Source organism: Lagenorhynchus albirostris, chromosome 11, assembly GCF_949774975.1.
Source record: "Lagenorhynchus albirostris chromosome 11, mLagAlb1.1, whole genome shotgun sequence".
Classification (NCBI taxonomy): domain Eukaryota; kingdom Metazoa; phylum Chordata; class Mammalia; order Artiodactyla; family Delphinidae; genus Lagenorhynchus; species Lagenorhynchus albirostris.
Genome location: NC_083105.1, coordinates 84,630,315 through 84,655,792, shown reverse-complemented (window position 1 = coordinate 84,655,792; position 25,478 = coordinate 84,630,315). Strand labels below are relative to the sequence as shown.

The 25,478-nt window shown below is 37.7% G+C and overlaps 1 protein-coding gene across 1 annotated transcript in view; it reads right to left on the bottom strand.

Moving 5' to 3' along the window:
- The window catches only part of SOX5 (SRY-box transcription factor 5), a 963,387-nt gene extending 950,855 nt beyond the window's left edge, over positions 1-12,532 (bottom strand). Inside the window, exon 1 of the mRNA XM_060165318.1 lies at positions 12,467-12,532. The gene's annotated coding sequence lies outside the window, so the exon portion shown is untranslated. The remainder of the gene's footprint in view (positions 1-12,466) is intronic.
- Positions 12,533-25,478: the final 12,946 nt, after the last annotated feature.

Genomic DNA, 25,478 nt, shown 5'->3' with positions numbered 1-25,478 from the left:
TAAAACCCTTTATTCTTTTGAAAAAAATCTTCATTCTTTCTTTTAAAAAATCTTTATACAGTCAGAATTTGAATATATTTTGAAGGTAGAGAAGACAGGCTTCCTGAAAGAAAGAGATATGTGAGGAAGACTTTGAGAATTTGGCCTGAGCCACTGAAAGAGAGGAGTGGCCATAACTGAGATGGGAAAGACTGCAGAAGAAGCAGAGGGTATGGGGTTGGGAGAGATCAGGAGTTCATATTTGTACCTATTATATTAAAGTCCCTATTAGACAGTGGAAGAGCTGTCAACTAGGGAGTTGTATATATGAGTTTAAAGTTCAGGAGAGTTCTGGGTTCTAGATATGTATTTCAAAGTCATCAGTACATGTATGGCATTTACCTGTTAGGCTGGATAGAGACTAGTAAAGATTTCTGTTTTCATAGAAAAGAGAAGGGGTCCAAGAACTAAGCCCTAGGGCACACCAGTGTTTAGCAATTACAGCAATGAAGAGGGACCAAATAAAGAACAGAAAAGCAGCAGCTAGGAGGTAGAAGGAAAATCAAGGAAACGGAAGCCAAGTTAAAAGCATGTTATGAGGCAACAAGAGTAAATAACACTTTCTAATGTTGCAGACAGGACAAGTAAGGTAAGGACTGGTAATTAATCATTGGCATAGCAACATGGAGGCCACTGTTGACTCGTTTTGGTGGCATGATGAAGACAGATGCCTCTTTGGAGCGGTTTCAAGGGAAAAGGAGAGGGAAGAATTTGGAATCAAAAAATTTACGCAACTTTTTCAAGGAGTTCTTCTTTAAACAGATGGAGACAAATGTGGAGTGGCTGGAGAGGAGTGGCATCAAAAGAATGTTTTTCCTCTTAAAATGGAAGAAATAATATTTTAAGAGGAAAATGTTGATAGTAGGTTGGTAGGAAAGATCAGGTAGAGGGAAAAGTTGATGATGCCAGAGAGAAAGAGGAACATGGGTGGAAGAACGTCTGAGCAGGCCAGAGGGAACAGACTGTAGATTGTGCATAAACAGAGGAGTCAGCCTTTACCAGGACTGCCTAGAGTTTATACGTAGGGGCAAGGAGAAGGCACAGTGTATGCAGGTAGGTGCATAGCTAGGTGACAGAAGTTTCAAGAAGTCCTCTTCCCGTTCCTTTAATTTCTAGAAGAAATAGGAAGCAAGATCATGAGCTGAGAATGCAGATGGAAGAGGAGTCATGACAAGTGTGAGAAGAGTGGGCTCTTCCCCCCAGAACAAGCTAGGCTCTCCCCCGTCACTGGACCCCGGTATATGCTATTCCTTTTCCTGAGAAATCTGTTCTCCTGGGTCATCCCACAGACTCTTCCTTCTCATCATTCAGATCAAAACTCGACCATCATCTTCCTTGACCATGCCAACCAAAGCAAATACTGGGAACTACTTTCTATCATACTATGCTATTTATTCTTCTTCATATGAAATTATCACATTTCTTATGTATAGTTTATTTTCTATCGTGCACACTGGATTTTAAGCTCCTCAATGGCAAGGGCTGTCCATTTTGTTCACTGCTTTATCCCCAATGCCAAAAAAGAGGGCATGGCACATGGTAGGTACTCAATTATAGGTACCATGGACTACATTTTGGAGATCTTAACCTCCCCAGAGAAATGTTCTCTTCATGTGACATCTGCTTAGAGTAGGTTTCTCAAAACCACATAAATATAGGAACTGAGGAGAGAGGTGAAATAGTAAACCTAGTTGTGTTCTTGTTGTAAGCACATAAAGAACAAAAGTTAAAACTTGCTCCATCCATGTCCTTGCTGAGACTATCTGTAACAACACTAAAACCAGTGATAACCTAGGTTTGGGACATGACTTGAACTAACCTCTAGCTATGACACTGAGACAACAATTCAGTTTTCTAAGTCTACCAAAAAACACGATTGGCAATGAGGACTCCAGTTCTACATCTCTTTTCATTTTCTCTCTATTTTTGAATCTTTAAGTGTTGCCAAATAGAGGCTAAAGAAAATAAAGGGAATTTTCTGACATTCTGCGAGACGCTCAAGGCACATTACCCAGCACCGTATTCAATCACTGAAGGCCAACTCTTCACCTGGGGGCAGCTGGGGGCACCCAGACAGGGGCATGCAACCAATTAGTTTCTCAGGGGAGCTGAATGTCCTACTGATTTCTTAAGAAATTTTTTTCTTGAGAGAGAGTGAGTCACTGCAAGTTGTAATGAGTGTAAATGTCAATTATTTTAGAAAAGGTGAATTAAATTTACGTGATTTTTAAAAGTTGCCTTTGGAGCATGTTACCTATTTGACTTAAATGGATGACACTAGTGAAACATCCGTTTACAAAAAGCTGTCTTCATCACACTTCCATAAAAGCGCTTTTAATCATTTTTATTATTTTTTGTTTTTTGGGGGGACAAACCATAGGGAAAGAATAACCTCCTGATGGTTCATTCTACAGCATTTTCATGAGAAAGAAACCAACAAATTGGCGGGAACACTGTGTTAATGTGAGCCGTGACTAACATGCTCTCTTCATAGCCATTTCTCAGGGTTTCATCTACACAAAGTGGCAGAGTCGGCTCTGCTGAAGTAACTGTACATCCCCTTTTATGGAAAATATCAACAGGGATTTTCTTCTTCAAGGCTGAAGGTCTTTTCCTCATCTAAATATTAAAGTCCGACAAGTCTTTCCGACTAACTGGAGCATAATCATGCTTGCTACTTGTTAATTGGGAGCAGGGTGAGGGATAAGGAGGGTGGGAGGGAGATGCAAGACGGAGGGGATATGGGGATATATGTATATGTATAGCTGATTCACTTTATTATACAGCAGAAATAACACACCATTGCAAAGCAATTATACTCCAATAAAGATGTTTAATAAAAAAGAAAGAAGATGTAAAAATTTAAAAACATAAACAAAATTTTTAAAAAAATTTTTTAAAGCTGAAAGTGTTTCCTGGTGGTTGCAACAAGTTTCAACATGATCCCAGGCTTTGTCAATAACCACAAGGGGAAAAAGAAAGCAAAAGGAAAATGCCTCTCTAGAGTCCTTCATTTCTGAGAGAAGGGTGAATGCTACTCATATTTTATCACTCTCATTTGAGAGACATCTTACCACCAAAAAAGGAGGCCAAATGATAGACCCAGCCATGTGCAGAGCGGAGAATAATACAGCCCAGCAAGGGAGCCAGGAGACCTGGGTTCTATGATCAATTCTCCTATTTATCTATGTGACTTTAAGACTCTCACCTAGAAGCCCTGGACCTCAATTTCCTTCAGTGGGTTTGGAGGAAGGATTATAGGCTATGAAACATATCCCAGTTCTAAAATTTTATTTCCACAGCCAATTTAAATTCTTGAAGAAAATTTTTACAAAACCCTCCTGAAAGTCTGGGCATTGTAGTTTGTCTCTTTCAGTAGGCAAACACTCAGTATTCTGATAGCTGGTATTGGTTTGCCACTTTTCAATTTTAGAATATTTGAGCCTTATATACATTATCTCATTTTGTCATCTGAGCGGTCCTGCAAAATATATTATCACTGTTTTCTTGACAAGCTAGAAAGAAAGAGAATGAAGGAGACAAAAGATGAAGTGACTTGCTTAGAATGGAGGTGCTACAACCAACACCCAGAAGTATTTGTCCCTATCGCCTCACTTGGAATTAAAACTCACCAGTACAAGCCCATATCTAGAGGCCAGTTACTACGCAGGAAATAGAAACAAGCAGTCACTATGGAGAGAATTTTTTTTAAAACGCCCTGAATTAAGAAAGATTACAAATGGTTCCCATGAACTCAGATAATATATCACATTACTTTACCATGTTGGGTTTTTCCCCCACCATTTAATAATTCACTGTTCTTCAGAAAAGGCAGTCTAAAATAAATTTGTCTGCAGTGGCAAATTTCCTAAAATAAATATTAAACACGACTACTGGAATCTCTGTAGTGTGTTATCAAAATAATGAGATATAAATGCTCCATTTCTATACCACATACCTATTAACAATAAGAAAATATACACATCGTCCCCAGGCCTGAACTGAAATTTATATTTACATTACTCAAGAAAAAGAAAAAAAGGAGTAGAATCTTAGAAGAGTTCAAGTATAAAGGTTACTGTCCACACTCAGTGGTACCATCAGAAACCTTACTCCAAACTGTAGAACAACCAAAATGAACATAACCCAAAGGAAGACCTTGTATTTTTTTCCCAGGGGTTATAACTTTCAGGCCTAGTGCCATTCCAGTTGAAAAGTGATAAAGTTTGAACTTCATCAAAAGGCATACAAAATATTTTTAAAAACCATCAACAAAAAACCCTGTAAATGTAGCTGCAGTACTTGCTGCTCTGCATTTCACCAAATCAAGGAATGAACAACTAACATCCATCTGAAGGTCGCAATTTACAAAATGCAAAAAGTTCATATAACTGACTCATCTAATTCTTGCAAAAATCCTGTAAGTTAAACCCAATTTTACAGGTAAGGAAAGAGAAATTAAGTGGCCTGAGTACAGAAAACCCGGATGATGGCTTTAGATCCTCACTCTCCCATGCTATTTCTGAAGCAGTAATACAAAAGCAGGCAGGGTGTACTATGGGACTAATGGGCAAATATATTTAAGCCATTAAGAACTAGGAGAAGTCTTATAAGAATAATATATAGAACTTTCCTAGAAAGCCAATTGTTATTGCCCTTCTCCACTTGTATCCAATAGGCAATAAGAACTAACTTGAGAATTTAACATTTTAAAAAAAGACACAAACAGAAAGAAGGGAGAAAGGAAGGACACAGGGAGAGAGGGAGAAACAGAGCAAGGATACATTTCCTAAGCTAGCTAAATATTCTCTTCTCTGGACTAGAGATTGTGATGGCAACAGGCAATTGTACAGCGTAGGTTAAAGAATGAGGTCTTAGGGAATTCCCTGGCGGTCCAATGGTTAGCACTCCAACTCCGCCGAGGGCGGGAGTTCAATCCCTGGTCGGGGAACTAAGACACCGCAAGCCACACAGCATGGCAATAAATAAATAAATAAATAAAGTGAAGATTGTTTTTTAAAAATGAGGCCTTAAAAAAATCTGTAATTGAAATTTAAACAGAAATATTAAGATAAAGAAAACTGTTTAAATTGAAAAACTGATACCTAATCCAAACCTTATTTTTAGTATACACATTAATTTGAATATTCCCCCTTAGTCACCTCACTAGGAAAATTGCTGTTCCTGCCTTAACCCTCCTCAAAAACATGGCAATTCCCGAAGTAATCTGAGTTTACAAATAATCTACAGTAAAATAAAACAGGACTCAACTATTTCCTCTTAATCCAACATTCTTTGTTGGACCTGCTCTTAGTTGTATCCACCCTCCCAACATGATTCCTGGTAGACGAGCATTCCAAACAGTTATCAAAAGAAGGGATTCAGACATGGTGATATCTGAGATCCACCCCAAAATGAGAATCATATCATTTGTGAATATTCACTCTGTTACTAAATAACCCTCCAAAATTATGGTCCTTTTACATGTATGATTGTGGAAGTTAGTCATGAAACTCAATGTGTCTGTGTAAATTGTGTGTGTTTCTTAGTGTTCATCTACGGAAGTGATCTGTCTGCAGGTAACTGTACCTGTCTATGAGCGGCTGAACTGGTCTGGAAGAGCCAGAAAGGAAACTCAAATGAAGAAACTCCCTGAAATAAATTTTATTATTATGAAACCTAAAGCAACCTCTGACCAAAATGAAGCAGAAAAAAATAAGTCTACATTTAAAATACTTAACTCTGGAAATACTAAATTACTAAATGAAAAATTAATCTGAAAAACCAAAAGACATACAGATTAGTTTTCCATTTGGACAACTTATTTTAGCTCAGAATTAATGGTTTTGAAAAACTCTGTGCATTTTTCATTATTTGGAAAAAACAGGCACACCAATCTAAAAATGGACACAGCTTTGCATGTCAGTTATAACAGATGAACACAAAAAGACATGAAATCTATTGTGACTATGTAAGGTATAACTACAAACTAATGTAACATTTAAAATCTATTTTAAACCATATTTTAAACTTTTGCAGACAAATAAGTGTGATTCTTCAACGAACTGAGCTTAAGAAACCACATACTCATCTCTCTGTTGCTACTATTGCTTAAAAGACTTTGGAGGCCCTGTTTTGTAATCCTCCAATTTATGACTGACCCAAGAAAACAGACCGGCTACTTTGGTTCCACAATTTGCGCTGCCCGCCACTTCCACTCCCCTTTTGACTACCTACCTGTTTTATTCACCAGATTTGGCTCAAATATATCTTTTGACTATGTTGAAATATAAAGACTTTCTTCAAAGTTAGAAAATTTGTCCACTGAGGTTATCAAAAGAGTATGCCTCAGGCTCTATGGCAGCTCCCAAGGAGGCGTTCCTGAAATATTCTGAGCAATTTCAGAATCACTGAAAGAGGTATATACAGCCTTGAAAGTGACTATACTGAATCAGATTCAACACTCCTTTATATAAAAAGTTTTATTTTTAAAAATTGAATTAGTTTCTAGCCATCTGATTTATAAATGTATCTTAATAAGTAAAGATATAAGTAAAATATTCTTAGGCATTCCATTTCATCCAGACATATATGTCAAGGATCAATGGCTTTTCTAAAAAGTTGAAAAAAATTACCAAAATTAACATGAGGAATTTTTGTGCAGAGCAACTATTTAAACAAACAATAAAAGTTAGACAAAGCAATCAACTTAGTTAAATAAGCCCACTGGGAGGAAATCTCAAATAAAAGTAGAAAGAATATGGCTTGTTAAAACAAGAGCTGATGAGATCCTCTCTCTATGTCAGAAAAGCATCGATTAAAAAGGTGTACCCTCTTTTGTCTACTTCTCTAATACTCAATCTATTCTCTCTCTCTGACAAACTCATATTATACCAGATAACAAAATTATCTAGGTTTTGATGAGTACCATATACTTCTCTGTCCTATTTTGAGGTCTGGCTACTTGGAATTCAACCCATCACATTTGGAACTATATCTAAAACCAGAAGATTTTAATCTACTGCCTTCTCAACATGCAGACATGACTCAAACAACTATGTGAAAGTCAATGAAGAAAAAGAGAATAATATACTGAGCTAGGCAGAAAAGATATTAACCAGATTTTGCATCAAGTCTATACTTCCCCACAGATTTCCAAAGAATATGGATACTACGGAAAGGGCCATTTTATCTGGATGCATAATATCAAACTTGCTGAAGAGAGAAGACAAGAGAAGGATGGTTTACAATATTATCAAGTGGGTATACTTCGATTTTTCAGTGAGATCATTTATCTGAAACAAATTCATCAATAATGTCTAGCAGAATAGATAAATTTCATAAGACTGATTGCAAAGTAAACAGAGTACTGATAAAGGTATCATTATCAATAAAAAGACTAATGGCCCTTCAAACTAAGGCTCCCACCTTTCATATGCTTCTAACTCCAAATCTGTTCCAAAAAAGTGTTTCATAACGAAATAAGATGTGGTCATGTGTAAAAGCACTAGATTTGGAGGACACTAAACGAACTGTAGGGTTCTCAAAGCGAACATTCTAAAATAAGTTTACTAGTCACTAACCAAAACGAAATGACTTCAAAGTATTGAAAAACCACCAATAGCCCTCGAAAAGAAAAGACATAATTTCAATGAATCCTTTTACCATACTCTGTACCTAAAATTTCCATCACAGCATAACTCTTCAACAAGCTATCATTTAGAGTTTTAAATAATTTGTTTTCTTCACACCTGGGACACATAGGTGTATTTCTAGATTTTCTTCTTTCTGATCCAAGTTATATTTTTTTAAAAGACAATGAATCTGATATGCTATTGCAATTAAGCAGGGGTCATTTCCATTTTGCAAGCAAGATGTCCAAAAGAAAAAGATAAACGTGTCAATTCCTTAAATAAATAAGAGTCATGTTAACTTTAGAACTCAGAACCTCTCTATCCTAGACATGGAAGATAATTTCATGTTAATGATTTGATGTTAATTTCTCACATACATAACAGTTCTTGTCGGTACATGGAACACAGGCTCTTTGTAACAAATACCCCACAGATCTTTAATTGGTAGCTAGGAAACATGCTTTTCTTAATCATTGAGTCTCTTTTAAATATTATATTTTTGAATACTCATTTAGGGAAAATAATGAGGAAAGATATGAGAGGGATAAAGAAGGTATGTTGTTTTCAAAATTAAAATTTTCAGGACATCCGTCCAGCAGGCATAAAACAACATAAAACAAATAACTAGATAATCAAACAATGAAAGCAAATTAGAAATAATATGAAGGCTTTTTTAGAAACTATTATTGCACATGTGCAATAATTACTTCCATCAAGACTTTTATTATACATTTGTTTTTATGGAATCACAATGCACAAGTGCATGCTATTGTTTAAACACATTCACCACATACCCTGTAACAGAATATGATGACAATATATATTAAGGATAATACAGAAAATGTGGCTAAATGCATCCTGTATTATGTTTCCATAATACAGCATGCAAATGGTCCTAAGCAGACACAGGAGACGGTCGTTAGTGTACACGCTGTGAATGTATATTATGAATAATGCATAAAACTTGGCTAAATCCTAATGAGTCCATTGACATCCTATGGGGTCCAAAGGAAGCTCAGATCCCAAAGCCCTGGCACATTTCTACCCACGAATCATTATAAAAAACCTTGAAAACAAAGGACAATAAACTACATGAATGCACTCTCATTCTAAGTAAAGGTTTTGAAGTAAGCACAAAAATGGGAAGAAACTTTGAAAAGTGAGCTAAAAGTCCATCTTACACCTCACCCCACTTACAGTTTTTCAGAATTATCCATTGCTATTTAAATGGGGCAAAAGCTGCAGTTGAAGGTTTGATGTTATTTCTTTTCTCTGGTTTTCTTCAGGGAGCTGCTATTACAAGGAAGATCTGAGCAATCCCTAAGAAAAGTGACCGAACTCTTAGACCATGGTGGTAAGAAGTCTTCCTGCTTTGAAAGAGTCATGTTTACAAAATGAATTATGGTCCATTAAATAAGGAAACAGATACAATGTGTCTGAAAGCAGTCTTTATGGTAGCAACGCCTTAAAAAATCTAGTTGTTACACAGCTTTTTAAAGAATCAAAAAGAATGCCATGAATATGTTCTTGCAGCACATCGAAAACATTAATGTGTTTTTCAATAGCCATTAAATACTCTTAAAAACTGAGTCCTTGCAAAGAGAAATCATATGGATATCCCTATATGAGCATACCCCGAGATGAACACCTATACGAACACGATCAGCATGATCACTAAGCCAAAATGCGGAGCCGAGCAAGCTGTGCTTGAGATGCACAATTCAAGTATGTGACAGAAGCCTGTGCACCCAAGCCTCTCCTCAGAGTGGGAGTGGGAACGCGAGGACAGCTGCTCCTTCGCAGTGCTCCCAGGGGCCGGTGGGAAATGGGCATTCTGAGAACACATCCCCAGGGTACAGTGCAGACAAGAGGCAAGGGCTGGCCACTTGGGGAAGCAGCAGGCCAAGAAAAACCCTGCACTCTCAGAAAACACGCAAGAGTGAAATGTTGCAGTGGGAGCCAGAGTTAAAGTTCTGGGATGGAGTTCTTGACAACTTGCCCAGCTCCCTGCCATTTTCCCATCCCTTTTCCACGTAAGAGGACTGGGTACAGTCAGGGCAAAGGCAGAAGCTGGAAGCTGCCACGGAACCTAAAGCACGGAAATGCATCAACACCTCCATCGCTGAATTCTAAAACGCAGGTCATTGACTAGCCCACGTTTGGGCTAAAAATCAGCTCACGGCTTCGCTGTAATGGTAATTTCACCTATAAGGTGTGAGTTGAGGACTCCCTGGAAGACCCCTTCTGTGAAATAATATTGCCGTATTTTTCCATCTCTCACTACCAGCACAGCCCGAAATTCTAACTCTAAACATTTAAGAAAAACAGCCCTTCATAAGTTTCTATTTAAAGTACAATACTCCTGGGTATAGTTAAGTAAGAAAAATTATGATAAATTTCTGTTTGCTTGAAGAACTAGGACAATGGAGGAGACTCGCATGTTTGGGGTAGGTACTGGGCGGTTTAAAAATAGGGTAAAAGGTTAAAGATGGGACACGCTGCCATTAGCTCTGCTTTTTCGATTGGACTGACTCTAGCACAGCCAGGGATTCTGTGATGAAGAATTAAGACTTTCGGTGGAGACTTAAAGTTTAAAACTTTCTCAGCACTGTATTATTGTTTGTATTTACACCTGGGTAAGTAAGCACTGTCACTGTTGCTGGAGCATGAAGTATGAAAATCATACAGAAAAATAAGATATCTGCTATAACCACTTCTGCTGTTTTCCTTGTTCTGAAACTTGCCTCCTATCAAGTGCAATAGAACAAAGTTCAGCTCCTGATATAACAATTCCATCAAGTTATTCTGCCTTTGAAAACCATTCTCCACCACGGCTTGTCCTGGTGACGCTTAAGCGACTGACAATTGCTTCCCTCCCCACCCCGCCCATGTTTCTTCACCCCTCCCAGATGCCACCAAAAGAATAACAGAAAGTCTCTCAGTAGCACTTTGCTTCTCAGCAGGAAGCTGTACTGTTTGTGATATCCATTTTGATACAAACCTAAATCAGGCCTCTGGAAATAGGTAATGCATAAAGAGAAGCATTTTGTGTCACCAAATTATTATTATAGGTTACTGTTAACACTTGGAAGATAGAGGTGAGTTCTGTAGCTCCCCACTGAGGTGACTATTTCTCATGAAATCATAGGCCCTACCTCAGAAGATGGTTCAGGTGAGCTTGCAGTAAGGCAAACTATCTGGTTGACCTAGAGGATTCTGATAGCTAGTTTAAGTGGGGAAGCTGAGAGCAATGCCAGTTAAACAAAAGGACCGGCTCAGCATGTCGAGCCAGCAGTCGACTAGCACAAGTTTAACAGCTGACAGAGCTTGGAGATGTAGGGAAACGAGAACGTATCACGATATTTTACTATCAGACAGATTTAAGACTCTTCAAAAGCTCTCCTTGTGAAGACCCATAGAGGGGCAAAAGTTCAGAGCAACAACTATTTTTTCAAAAGGTCATTTGTGATAAAACTGTTAACTAGTCCTGTTGAAATAATAAATTAGAATATTGAATATACTGAGGTTTCTCTAACCATTTCTTCATATAGTTTTGATGGTAAATAAATTTTGTTTTGGAAATTCCCTGCTCAAAAATTTAAATTGCTGGTCTATAATTAAGATTCTGAGAAATCTAAGAACTTACCCTAAAACTACTCCTGCATTATAATCCTAGCACCAATTCTTGAAAACAGTTATCATTTTACTTCTCCTAATTTAACTTTTGTAATATTTGATTCTCTCTTATTCTTCTCTCTGCATCGCTACATTAAGATAAGCATCGTTCACAATCTTAATAATTATAAACATAACTGAATTCAAGGATCCAAATCGAAGACCACCTTCTATCAACCTGTCTTAGTGAAGGAAGCACAAAGAACATGCATGACATCTTCTCATCTTTCAGCCCAACTCAGATCACTTTCCAGTTAAAAACTGTACAGGAGAGAATCATCACGTCACACCATAACTTGACTTTTCCTTCTTCCTCATGCATTTTTATTCTGTTGGTAAAAATTATCACGTGGGACTGACTTATTAAAACAAACAGACATGACCGAGTTCAAATCTCTTGAGACACAGTAAACACAACGCAAAATGTAATTCCTCAAATTGGAATAACTGGTATTTACTGAATAAATAACTAAATTAGTAAAGCTTCTTCAAAGTCAGTATCATAGGTTTATGATGAAGAGCAACAGAATTATTCTGCCCCTGGTATCAAGGAAAAAGAAAACAGCTAATATGAACAACCAAAGTTTTATAGGAAGTTGAGTAGACTATGGACACCAGCCAAATTTCATAGCTGCAGTTTTTAGCTGAGTCTCTAAATTTGAAGGCAGAGCAAATGTTTCTCTCCCCTTTCCTAGACACAACCCATAAAATGATAGGCTCTTTTTAACGTCTAAGAATGTTGTTTAGGTCTCATCCTAGTCAGCAACAAGATCTTCAGACTGAGAAAATACCTAGTCAATCGCATTAAGCTGCAGTGTGTAACATTTTAACATCAGAAGTGCTAGAATCACACACTTCAGTTTAAGGCGACCATACAATTCCAGCACAATCTCATTCAAGGAATTCTGACTAGCTAATTCCTTGGCATCCTCGGGATATCTAGATAGCATCTGAATGCCAGATACTGAAATGAAATCTCCTATGTTTCCATTTTCGAAAATAATTCCTCAATTCAAATATTCAACAGCATTACATCCGGTCATAGTCAAAGGACCTTACTGTTGACAAGGCACTTCCTTGAAAGTTTCTGCAGGCTATTTGTCACACACCATACGTACCTGTGCAGTTCATTCCCTGGGAAGTCACTTGCACCGTAGCTTCGCCTTAAAAATATTCCTACACCCATGCTGATTTTCTGTTCAGTTCAAATTTAGATTCATTGGTACCTTTCCACAGTTACATTTCTCGTTCAGTTGCTGTGTCCTCTTATTTATTCTGAAGTTTTCGATGTAAGACAAACAGGAATACCACCTTCTAAAATTACTACTATCCTACCATTCTCTGATGGAACATTAGCAGGAAGCAATATTCTCCAAAGCTATGAAGCATACACTGCCCTAAATTACATTGCAGTCGCTGCCCTGAGCTCACACATTTTTGAATAGAAAGGCTCCCAGGGATCTCTCTGTACTGACGGCATTTACTGCTTTAAAATATTTTTAACCTAGACGCAAGTGCCAGCCTTGCAGTTCCTCATGCTAATCCCAGCTTGGGTGGCTGTTCTTAAGGGAAAGCATTCAAAACATTGTAACAGTACATCAACTTTGACCCTTTTCACTTAAACATGAGACTCTTTTAAAAAGTTTGAATTCCAGAGGGAATCACTGAACTTTGACCTGCTTAAAATTAGTTTTGTTTTAGTGCCTTCATGGTGACTCAGGCCAATTTTCCAGACAGTTAAGACGTTTCTGCCCCTGAAGATTCCAGTTCAAGTCCACAGCTATGTTTGCTGGTCAGAGCAGAACACTTTGTCCCAGGGTTTCAAGCAACAAATTCCCAGATCTCCATCTCTTTGCCAGATGTTGGCATTAGTTGGTATTAACATAGATCTAAATATACACACACACACACACACACACACACACACACACACACACTACACATAGTCAGAGGACAGGCCTTTTTTTTTTCACTTAGAGCCTTTTAGGAAAGAAAGTTTTCCACTCAAAATTCAGTCATGGAGAAATGTTTATCAGGATTATATAAACATTACTTAATAGCCTAGCTCCTACAAGAATAAAACTCCTAACTTTTGGTAAGCAGTACCATGATATAAGCTTTCTGAATCTACTTTTCTTAATGGGGAACACGAAAGCTGCTGGGATTTTATTTTCTAACCTATTATAGATTTTAGAAATTGTCAATGAATAATTATATTGCAAATGAACATTATCACAGTGTTATACTTTCCTTCAATGGAATTTCAAATATGACATTTGCCGTCAAAAATCCATGACAGTTAATAGGTAAAATAAAGTTACCAAAGAACTCAAGGTGCAGCACATGTTAAGACTGATTTAGTCTCCAAAACTGTTCCCGTTGTTGGGAAAAGGAACAAAAGAGCACCCAATTTCATTAATACAAACTAAGGTGTTTAATATGAAGGAAGTAGCTATTAGTCTGGAACAATTCCTGCATAAATCTTGTGCTTTAAAATTTTTAGAATAGTCAAGGATAAAGGCATTCAGGAAAAGAAAGCCCATTTAGTACCACAAAACCAGAAAAAAAAGAAATGTGAACATAGTTTAACCAGGATAAAAGAATCACTATGACACAAATCAGTCTACACAAACTACATACCATGTTAAACAAGAAGCCTTTATCTCCAAAGGGTGTGTTAGCTATACCGAAAAGTGGTGCAAAAGTGTATACCAGATCTTCAAACACTGGTTTGCACTTAAATCTACCCATTTTCAAGCAGCTACAAATGACATTTGATCCCTGTTGATAACACCGAAAGCTGAAAGTCAGAAACTACCTTTGGGCTTCTGCCTAGTCTTATGACCCAAGAGGCAGAACCGTTTGCACTGATTGCAGCCCAGACTTGCAATAGGGCCCACTCTTGCTTTGAGCTCCCCTTAAACCTTGAATCTTTTTATATCTTCTGACAAATGGATCATAACCATGTTTCCAAATATGTTGTGTGTGTTGCCTCTAATTTCCAAAGAGGCTCTCTAAATGCTTTAGATTTTTCATAAAGATGGGGATGTCAGGTACCACTAGTGGTCCTTTATCTTACAAGTCCAGCAATTTTTTTCTTAAAGGACCACATGGTAACTATTTTAGTATTATGGGCTGTATGTTATCTGCCACAACTATTCAACTCTGCTCTTACAGCTTGAAAGTAGTTGTGGATAACAAGTTAATGGAAGAGCATGCTTGTGTTCCAATACAATTTTATTCACTAAACAAGAGTCCTGCCCAGGGGCTATCATTTGCCATCCGCTGCCTCAGAAAGTTGTCCCAAACTCTCTGAGATCTTTGGGCTTCTAATCTTCATTGATCTTACAGGGTCGCAAAAACCAACCATGGCAAAATTATATTTGAATTGTTTCCTCTCCTTCTATTAGACAGCACTAATACCAATTCTAACACTCAGAAAATAAAAGCTACTCAACTAAGTCTCTCTGGCAATCACATCTTTCACTTCCTACCCATTTAAGAAAGAACACAATAAAGATGTTCAAACTGGAGGCAAGTGGTGAACATTCTGGATATGTACATTACTAATTCATTTTATTCATAAATTATTTAACACATAAACTTGTGTGAGTTGTACTGAATGACCACAGATTGTTTTTAAATGAAGAAAATATTTAGAAGTCAATCCAATTATTTTACATTTCAAGCACATGTGACTACTTGGTTTTTTTTACTGACGGTTAAGAAAACAAGCACTAATAGTTCTGAAAACCGGGTCAATTACTTATAGGAAGAGGTCAACTGAAATGAAAATTTCAAGTGCTACCAACTAGTACCTTCAAATGACATGAAAATAAGTATGAATTATGTAAGATGCGAAAGGAAATACACATACTTATAGATCAGACAGTAAATGACAGTATTTAAATAAAATAAAACTGTGCAGAGACATTCCCACGTAAAGACCATTATCTGAAGAATCTGCCAACACAGGATTAGCACTGTAGTTGCTTAATCTTTTAATTGTCTTCCTAATAAAATATGCTGCTAATTGTTTAAGATATTTTGGCCTTGCATTCCAAAAGGCATGTTTGCATTTTTCTTTGCATACGTTGTAAAAACTAATATACAGCGTCATTAAAAAGTAATGTGACTGGTTTTTAAACAAACATACCATGTCATCCAAATGTGCTTTCCCTTCACAGTGGTCACCTCAGAACACCACTCACTCACTCTAAAGCTCAGCCGTTCCTCACAGTATTTCTACCTCCTTCTGAAACTGCTTTCTAAGTCTGTACCACACACAGGCATACACATTTCTAAATATCCTCAATGGTGACAAATTTCATAATTTGAAAGGCAATTTTAGCCATTTTCATCATTTCAAAGAGACATTTATAGCCAACTCTGGTGAGTAAAAAAAAAGCATGATGAATCTTGGTATAAAATGCGAATAGAAAGTAATGAGATAGATGTTTTAGTCAGGCTTGCAAATGATTCAAAAGACAGTTCTGAGAGGAAGTTTTCCAAAATGTTTTGGACAAGGGCATCAATGGAATCCGGGTTTTGCTTCTCTGGGTGAAATTTTGAAAAACAACATTAATATGAATGCATAAATTATAATGTGATCATTGTCTTTAAAAATCAAACTCTGTACTTTTCACTCACTCTGCAAATAAAAAATAGAGCAGATATACATATTCATTCTGAAGGTTATTTATGCAAGTTCTTAAGCTTCCACTGGGCAAAACTAATAACAGGTTGATTTGCAAAATATTATATATAAGATAAACTGAACTCTTTTGATCTTTCAAAAAAGTACAATTTTTAGAAAGTCTTATTTCCATAGTCAGATATTTACATCCAAACCCATTCTTAGGCTTCTATAAACTTTTCCTCCCCTATGCAGTCAAAACTTGACAAGAGCTCACTGTGGGATTACGTTGAAAAATTGCAAATTTAAACAAGGTGCGATCGTATACGTTTTCACACATTATTGTATCATGTTGCACCAGAACACTAATGTATGCACAGTTCCAAAATAGCTTGGGTTATTACTGCACAGCTTTGAAAACTATGAAAATCCCAGTAAGAGTACCTTTCAAAAGCTGCTCCTTCATTATCGCACACAAGTAAAAGCTTGCTTTCACTATTTGTATTTTACAATAGGAAAAAATACAGAAATGTCTATGACATTGTCTCATAATTCTGAGGTCTTACTTCTTATTAGACTCTTTGTAGTTATAAAAGTTGTTTCATCAATATGAATATGACAGTGGGACTCAATACTATTTAATCGACTCAATTATGGAACAAGTGTGTTTTTCCTTATGCTGCCCTACTTTCCTTTAAGTTGCATTTGAATTATTGATGACGTTGCAATAAAGAATTTCTTTGTTACACATAGTTTAGAAGTAAAGAATGGTGTTTCATGGTTAAGGTTTAGATCCACAGTGATAAAATAAACACACTTGTTGTCCTTTCAAAGAAAATCAATAGCATGGTACAAGCTTAAAAGAATGACTTTTCCTTTTTTTTCTATTGTCTTGACAACATGATGTGCTGAAATCATGACTATAAATACAAACATAAAAGGAGAAAATGGTAAGCAAAGTACTCTATAGAAAATACCATTCCAGGTCTTTCTGGGTATTGAGAAGATTTATCCCTATGATGAATTTAGGTTCTGCTTTTCCTCAAGTATTTCAAGGACCCGTTTAGACTCGTAGCAGGATAAGGCCCTGAAAAATGGAAGAATGAATAGTTTTGGAGACAAGGACAACGTTTCTTATTTAGACTACTCTAATCACTACATAACTGATGCCCTGTTCGTTCCATTTTCCAAACAACAGCCAGAATTATCTTTTCAAAATGCAAATCTGAATCCTTTAATTACTTGCCCTTACTTTTTTGATAAAAAAACAGAACCTCAGCAGCATCTACAAGACGCTACATGACAGGACGCCGGCCTCCTCCTCCAGCCTCATTCCTCATGACTCCTGCCCTTCTTTTCTGTGCCCCAGCCACTCTGGTCTCCTTTGGTTCTTCAATATCCCAACCTTTAACCTACTTCAGAGCTTTGCACAAAGTGTTCTTTCTCCACACTCAACCACAGCTTACTTCTCTTCATATTCCAACCCAAATGTCTCATCCTCCTGAAAGTCCTGCTGTGACTTCTAGAATAAATCAGGCTACGCTATAATATCTCCTTATAGCCCCCTGTATTCATCCTCCATGATATACTCCATAGTACTCATCACAAGCCCTAGAATACAACTTTCATAGCCAACCTACGTTCACCAAGTCACCAGAGTAACGGGTGTGTTCCATTCCCTCCATGAAACACACTATTAGCCAGGGTACCCTCATAGCAAAAAGGCTACTGTAGCACACCACACGCTCCCACTCTAACTGCTTTACTTATCTGCTTGATCCCAGGGCTCTTTATACCATTTCTATTTGCCACTGTAACTGAGTAAATTCATTAAATATTACATAAGTAATAGAATATGAGGGCAAAAAGGATGCTGTTAGTGACACTAGATTGAATGCTTCTTTAAGGAATAAAGGTAAATTGTTTTTAAAGACCACTAAATTAGGTGTCTAGTAGCTTCATAAAATTGGAATAAAAATAAAAAAAACTAGGCAAACTTCTGCACTTGGATTGCTTGCCAAATGCCTTGAAATTCTCCTATCATTTTTAGCAAATCAAAAGTAAAAACCACAGAACATATATTTTGGGTGTGAAGATGACAAGGAATGTTACTCAAGAGACCCATCCTTAAAAGCTTCAACTATACATCAATTAATTGGCAAATTGATAAATACTGATAAACAATGGAACACCAATAAACAAACTGACTAAACATTGTTTAAAATCTTAAAATATTTAAGGAAGGATGACATCATTTCTCTAAGACTCTATGCTTTAGCAATTTTTTTTTAATTAACAATCCAGTTGCCAGTCACAATTACACCGAAGTAGAGAATGTCTCTCCAGCATGATTAGCTGATTAACCTCCATTTTTCTCACTAGATTGGAAACTCCATAAGGGCAGGGGCCAAATCTCTTTTACTTACCATGGTAACTCCATTACTCAACATTTGTCATATGTGACAAAGAACAGACTCACAATAAACGTATTTTAAATGAATGAATTAAGAGTTAATCATAGTCAAATACAACACTGTATATTTTAAATTGCTATTAAGGTCAATATGCAAATGGTTATAAAGAGAATAAGAAAAAATATGGATGGAATCACCTGAAAACGTCAAGGCACAGTATTCTTTTGAGAGACAGTATATGTCCTTTACTCAGTAATGGTAAGATCATTTGTATGTATATAAAAAAGGAAGCTTCGGCTTCCCTGGTGGCGCAGTGGTTGAGAGTCCGCCTGCCGATGTAGGGGACACGGGTTCGTGCCCCGGTCCGGGAAGATCCCACATGCCGTGGAGCGGCTGGGCCCGCGAGCCATGGCCGCTGAGCCTGCGCGTCCAGAGCCTGTGCTCCGCAACGGGAGAGGCCACAACAGTGAGAGGCCCACGTACCGCCAAAAAAAAAAAAAAAAAAAAAAAAGGAAGCTTAATTCTTTATTATTTTTAAAAATAGCACTCTCTAGCATAATGAGGTTTCTGCCTTTTAACTTATGAACTGTATTTTAAATTATATGATTAGGCTTACTTAGGAATCCAACCATGATTACCATATCCTTATTAAGATTTCTATATACTGGTTCCAAATCTGGCTACCTTTTAATTTAATCTATAATGAAAAGTAGTAATAATGCTACCTGAAATGTATTTATCCCCATTCCTTCCAAGAAATTCAAAGCAACCAACATTTGTGAGCAGTGTTAAATATAAAAATGAAAACACAACTGAAATGAACTTTTATTAACAAAATAAAAGATGTTAATAAGGAAGCCAAGCTATCTAAAGTTCGGGCACAAGATAAATCTGGAATAATTCTTTAAAGCCAGGCTGAGTTTTGCTATAAAAATGCTTATAAACATTTAAAATTCCAAAAGGACATGAAGGAACTTACTACATTTAGGAAAGGTTTTGCCTTTTCAGGTTCTCTACTGCTGAGAGACACAAATAAAGATATCTTTTAATTGTTGCATGCAACATTTATAAATTCATGAATCCAAGGAAAAATAAGCAGTGAGAGAACATTCAAAAGCATTCTGGCATATTAGGCAGGATATGGCTCGTAAATTAGAGCCAGATATACAGAGGGGTAATGGTGTCAGTGTGGCCCCAACCTTTTAGTTAATTATGAGGAATTGCTAAACAGAAGGAAATGCTAAGTCATTATGATGCTGGCTAGCGCAAACACACAAACACACACACACACATTCCTTTCATGATTTTTAAAATATCTCAAAGTACCACACTGTGTTCTAAAACCTTATTTATTTCTTAATACCTGTAGTTCATACTATCACATTTAAATAGTTGCATAGGTCAAACTCATAAAAATTGTCAAAGTTTGACACCAGTACACTTTCTCCCCTATTAAGTATTTAACTTATGCTCTAGAAAACTAGCTCAAAGAGTCTTCAAGGTGGGTTCAAAAAAAAAAAAAAATCCACTGGCATGCTAAAAGAGAATATTACAATTTTTATTTATATTTCTTATTCTATAGCTATCCTTTATTCCCTCTTTATCTCAGGCCTTTTAATTTCTACTTTTGCATGTTTATTGTTAGTAAAGAAATATTTTCTGTTTTTATTGATGGTGTATATACATTATCAAAAAAAGTTAGGAGAACACTGACTTAGATGCCCATCTGGGAACCTGAAAAACCTAGGCCTATACTCTTGTCCACATACTGGGCAAGAATTCCTCCTGCTTTATAAATACACAAAGACACCATTACCACCACCATATGTCTATGTCCAGTCAGCTGTCCTACCTCCAATTAAAATGCCCCTTGGTCTCACTCCATAAAGACATTTTCTCCAAAGCTGGAAGTTCAAGATGATCCACGTATTCCTTTTTTTCATCTAACTATTAATAGATTGTCACAGGGGCCTTCATTTCACAACTGGAAGAACTTAATGTTAATGCCATTCTCTCTCTTTTGTTTTACCATTTTGTCACACATTGTGGCTTGTGGACTACACTGTCTAATTTTTAGATAAATTAACCCTCATAAAGCAGAGAAGTGGTTTTAAAATATGTCCTACAAAACAAAACAAAAATCTAGGAATTTTCAAAGTAGTACTAATAATGCAAATACAAGTGAACATGGGAAAATGGCAGAACTGTATCTTTCAGACTAACTGCTAGCTCTCTGTCAGCCATATTTCAAGAAAAATCTATGAGAATTCAAAAAAATAGAGAGTCTCGGGAAGGTTGTGTTTCGTGGATACTGCAGTGTGCTACCTAGCAGCGCTCATTTCCTAGCTACCAAGAGTGCTGGCTGCTGAAGACTCACATCTAAGGCCTTTCTCAAGAACTGCCCGCATCCAAAGTTCCTCCGGCTCCCCAGGGATGGCCCACATCCAGCACCAATGTATGGTTACAAAGACCTGGCCCCCTTGTCTCTGTTCAGGACACCTCCAAGGAGCTATCCAGTTCCAGAGCTCCTCATAGGTTAGCTGAAGCCCCAGCTGCATCATAGTCAACTTCTCCTCAGGCGCATCCTGCTTCTCTGAGCCCCTCACAGGTGCTGTCGCCAAGAACCCTCCCAATAAATCCAATGCATGTAAATCTACATGTCAGAGTTGGTTTCCAGGGAACTCTGATGTAATACCACTGTTACTTCAACTATTATTTAAACTAAACCTTGCTCTCAGAGTTTACTGTGCCCTGAATATTAGCTCAAGTATAACACATGTACATAAATTATGAATATGTGTCTGTGCATGCATGCACATTCTACAGGATTGTGCGCTCTAAAAATTCTACTGATAGGGTACCCCTAAAGTATTAACATGTCACCAAATACGCATTTTAACTGCTGACGTAAGGAGCCAGTTTTGCATTTTCTGGCTAATGTGTCATTAGTTCATTCACAGGCAAAGCAGACCATATGTTACTGCACATCATAAGGTTCCCCATGGCCTAAAAGACAGAATTTGGGGCATTTGGTCTATAATAAAAAGACCACCTTGATTCTGACCACTGCCAACATCACAGCCTCATCTCAGCTGGTTCCTGTCATGTACTTTATGTTCTACCAACACCGAACTCTCTGTAATTTCACAAACACGCCACGCTATTTTTCACCTTCTTGCCTTTTTATTCACGTTGTCCTGTCTGCTTGGAATACCCTCCTCCCTTCTCAAAGCACCACGCTCTTCGTTTCTTAGCTTAACTCAGAGCCTTTCCAAGGGCAGGTTGGCAGAAGCAGAGTGCCCAAGTACAGGCAATAAGGGAGCACAATGTCTGCAGAAATTTTAAGAAGCACAATATAAATGACTAAAAGTCAGTGGTCTTTTTATTATCTAATTCTAAGACTAACTCCAAATTATGTCAGTGATAAAATGATCCTTCCAACCACAGCGGACTGCCCCCAAGGCCCACCCTGGATATGTCACTCCACCTTTTTCAGCCTAACTCAGAAATTCCAGTAAACATTGGACACTTCTAGTAAAACCTGTAAGTTTGAACATAAGCCATTATTAACTCCAGGAAAACCAAACAAGTTGTATAAAAAGTAAAAGTAATCAATATATAATATTCTCAGTGATAAACAACATTTTAAAGAGTCAAAGTAACTGTGTGCTTTTTGGGGTATTTTTTGTTTTTTTATTTATTTTGTTTTTTTTTATTTTTTTTGGCCTCGGGGCTTGCGGGATCTTAGCTCCTGGACCAGGGATCGAACCCAGGCCCCCTCAGTGAAAACGCCTAGTGCTAACCACTGGACTGTCAGGGAATTCCCGTAACTGTGTTTACTGAACTGATTTAACCCTAAAAAAGGGGGGAGATGAAAGTATATTGGGACAATGGGAAAAGGAGTATGTGTGGTTTTAGGAAGCAGGGGTGGGGGAAGAGTAGAATAACAAAGCCAAATAGTAGGAGGTTAATCAATAACTAACATTTTTTGAAAAATAAGGAGTAAACATTTTATTTAGAAATACAGAGTTGGAAGTAATAGGAATGGAGTGGCATGATCGTCAGTAAGACAGGAGTGCTGTTTTGTTATGTAGCTTTGAATTTTATACGATATACATACTTTATTTTAGTATGTATTTAATTGATTGATAAAATACTCAGCTCATACATCAATTCAGTTAGAAAATCTTCCCCCAACCTCTCTTCTGTGCTCTCACAATACTCTATCGCTATACCTATCACACTGATATATAATTACCAGTTTATGTTACTAGCTTCCCTATCAAATAGAGGTTTGTGCAGACAAGAAGCAAGATTTACTTATATTTGTATCCCCCTGGCAGAAATGATACATAAATTTAAATCCGAATCTGAACTCAATAATTTTTTTGAGCTCCAAGTAGACAAAAGTAGTAATAAGATACAGGTTTCTGATTTCAAACAATAACATTTATGACCATAAAATGTCATCACACGGTGGAGCTCATTATGGCCAAGGATTGTTTTATAGACTTTGTACTCCTTCTCTCATTAATCCCACACAACTGCTTTATGAAGTACATCTAATTATCCCCATTCTGCAGATGAGGAATCACACACTGAGAGAGGTTAAGTAGACTGCCATGCTAACGACGTAAATGATGATCCAAAAGAGGAGTATAATATCGAACTACAGCATCCACATCCCTAGGCAAACTCACAGTGTCCCTCAAAGGATAAGGCATATTCACAACACGCTTACGATACAGTACAATATACAGTTAAAGCCTTAAAAGTGGTTATAGGTATACATATCATAAGATCAGAAGGAGAGATCTTCAGTCAGTATATTCTGTGGGGATGCTGTGGAAAAGCAAAATTTAATGTGGAAATTAAGGAATGGGTAGGGTTTCAGAAAATCTATATGAAGGGATGATATATACAGAAGGAAAGCATAGAAACGTGAAAGCAAATACATATGCGTAGACGGGAGGGACTGTAAGTTTTGTATCAAATCTCTCTGCTTGAATACTCAAGAGCTAAAGCAGGTACAGATCCAGCCAGCAGGATCCCTCGTAGGTGTATGGACTTATGCATCTCTTTTCTAAACCTATGGAACATGGAAACAATGGGTAATTCCCAGGTGGAATATTCCATTAGGTTGGTGGAGGGGGAATGGCCGGGGGACAGTTACAAAGCACCTGAAACTGGGCAATTTCCCCTCCAAGGGTGCTTGTGAAACCTTTCCTTTTGTCTCCGTCTCAAACACAACTGCTGAAGTCCAAAATCCAAGCCACTATCTTTCTCTTGCGTGAGTCGCTACAATAGCTTTCTTACTAGCTTACCAAATCCATTCCTTCCTCTCTTAAATTTGGTCTACATGCTCTAGCCACAAATTTTATTAGTCTTTTGCTTAAAACTATTCAATAGGTTTCTTATCAGCCTTATTATGAAGACTCACCTTTACAGCCCCATCCATGTCCATTTCCCAGTCACTTTGCTCCAGCCATGCTGGCCTTCTAATTTCAGGAACACATCCTTCTCCCTCTCTCTTTGGAGCTTTGGCACATGCTATTCCCTATGTCCTCTTTAAGTCATTAACCATGCTTCAAACGTGACTTCCTCATAGCATCCTCCTCTGACTGTCCTGCCAAAATATCAGATACTTGTCCTGTATGTTGTATATAATTTTGTGAAATATAGTTCCACAATTTGCCATCAGAAATGCAGCTGATTATCTGATTAAAATTTATTTACCCCAATAGGATTTAAATCCTTGCATGCAAGGTGTGTGCCTGTTCCACACATCACAGACTCCCTAGTAGTTAATGTGGCATCTGGCTCATAGTAGGTGCTCAACAAATATTTGGTGATTACTGAATGAATGAAGGGACAAAATCAAAAGAGAAAGTTGAAAGAGAGAGTCAAGTGGATTGGGAACCAAGGAAAGTCAAATGATGAGGAGGTTTGAAGCAGATGGAAAAGCAACTCCGGAAGAATTCCCTAAGTCAGACAGGGCTCAAATGCGAGCAATGGCTTTTAGTGCAATGCCCGTGGAAGGCCCCTGGCATGAGCACTGTGAGAGGAGTTGACAAGGCTCACATGTCACAGACAGTTTGAGAGTCATCTGGGAAACTGTGCTCAGCATGAATCCTGATCAGAAGCAAACTGTTCTCAAAAGGAAGGTTTCAAATATGAGCCTGAAAAGGTAGAAGACTTGGAGAAGACGGTAAGGCCCTTAAAAAACAGACGTAAGGGTCTGGGTCCCATTTGTGTGTAGTATTCAGGCACCGTGAACGTTTAAGAAAGGGACAACATAACCTAAATAGCACGTTAGGAAGACTGGCCTGACAATTGTACACAGCACAGATTGTAGGGAGAGATCCCACTTTGGGGAACTTTGCAAAAGTTCAGAAATGAGCTGAAAAGAGCCTGTCCTAGAGGGACAGAAGTACATATATAAAGGAAGGGGGGAAACACAAGCATAATTTTGAGGGATGACTCAGCAGGACTTCAAATCTACTTCCTATATTACAATGGGTAAGGGCCCAAGCCTCAGAATCAGACCACTCTGGGTTCGAGTCTCAGCTCCGCTACTTTGGGCCAGCTCAGTTTCCTTATCTGTATAATGGAGCAACACCTGTATCTACGTCAGAGAATTCCTGAGCAGAGTCAATAAAAATAAAAATAAGCTGCTTGGCACAACGCCTAGCAACAGTACACTACCAGTCAACATCAACTGCTACTTCAAGCTAGACAGGCGAAGGGGCACAATAATGGCATGCCAAGGAACTTACTTTGGGGGGGCTTGTCTTCATGTCACAGGAAGATAGTCGCCGATACGGTAAAGATTTAACTCCTGTCCTGGCTTCTGCCTGATCTTCTTTATAACACATTCGCCTTTCTGGCTTCTGATTTGGATGCATGCCAAACACAAGCTCTGCCGACTCTTTCAGGGACCTTATTCTTCAAGCTGCTTGAGCCATTTCTAAACTTAAGCTTTTAACATTTCTTTCCAACTTGCCCTCTTCCTCTAATGCCGCCCCCTAGAAGCAATCCTGGATACCAGGAGACAAAAACCCTCCGCGGCTAAATACACCG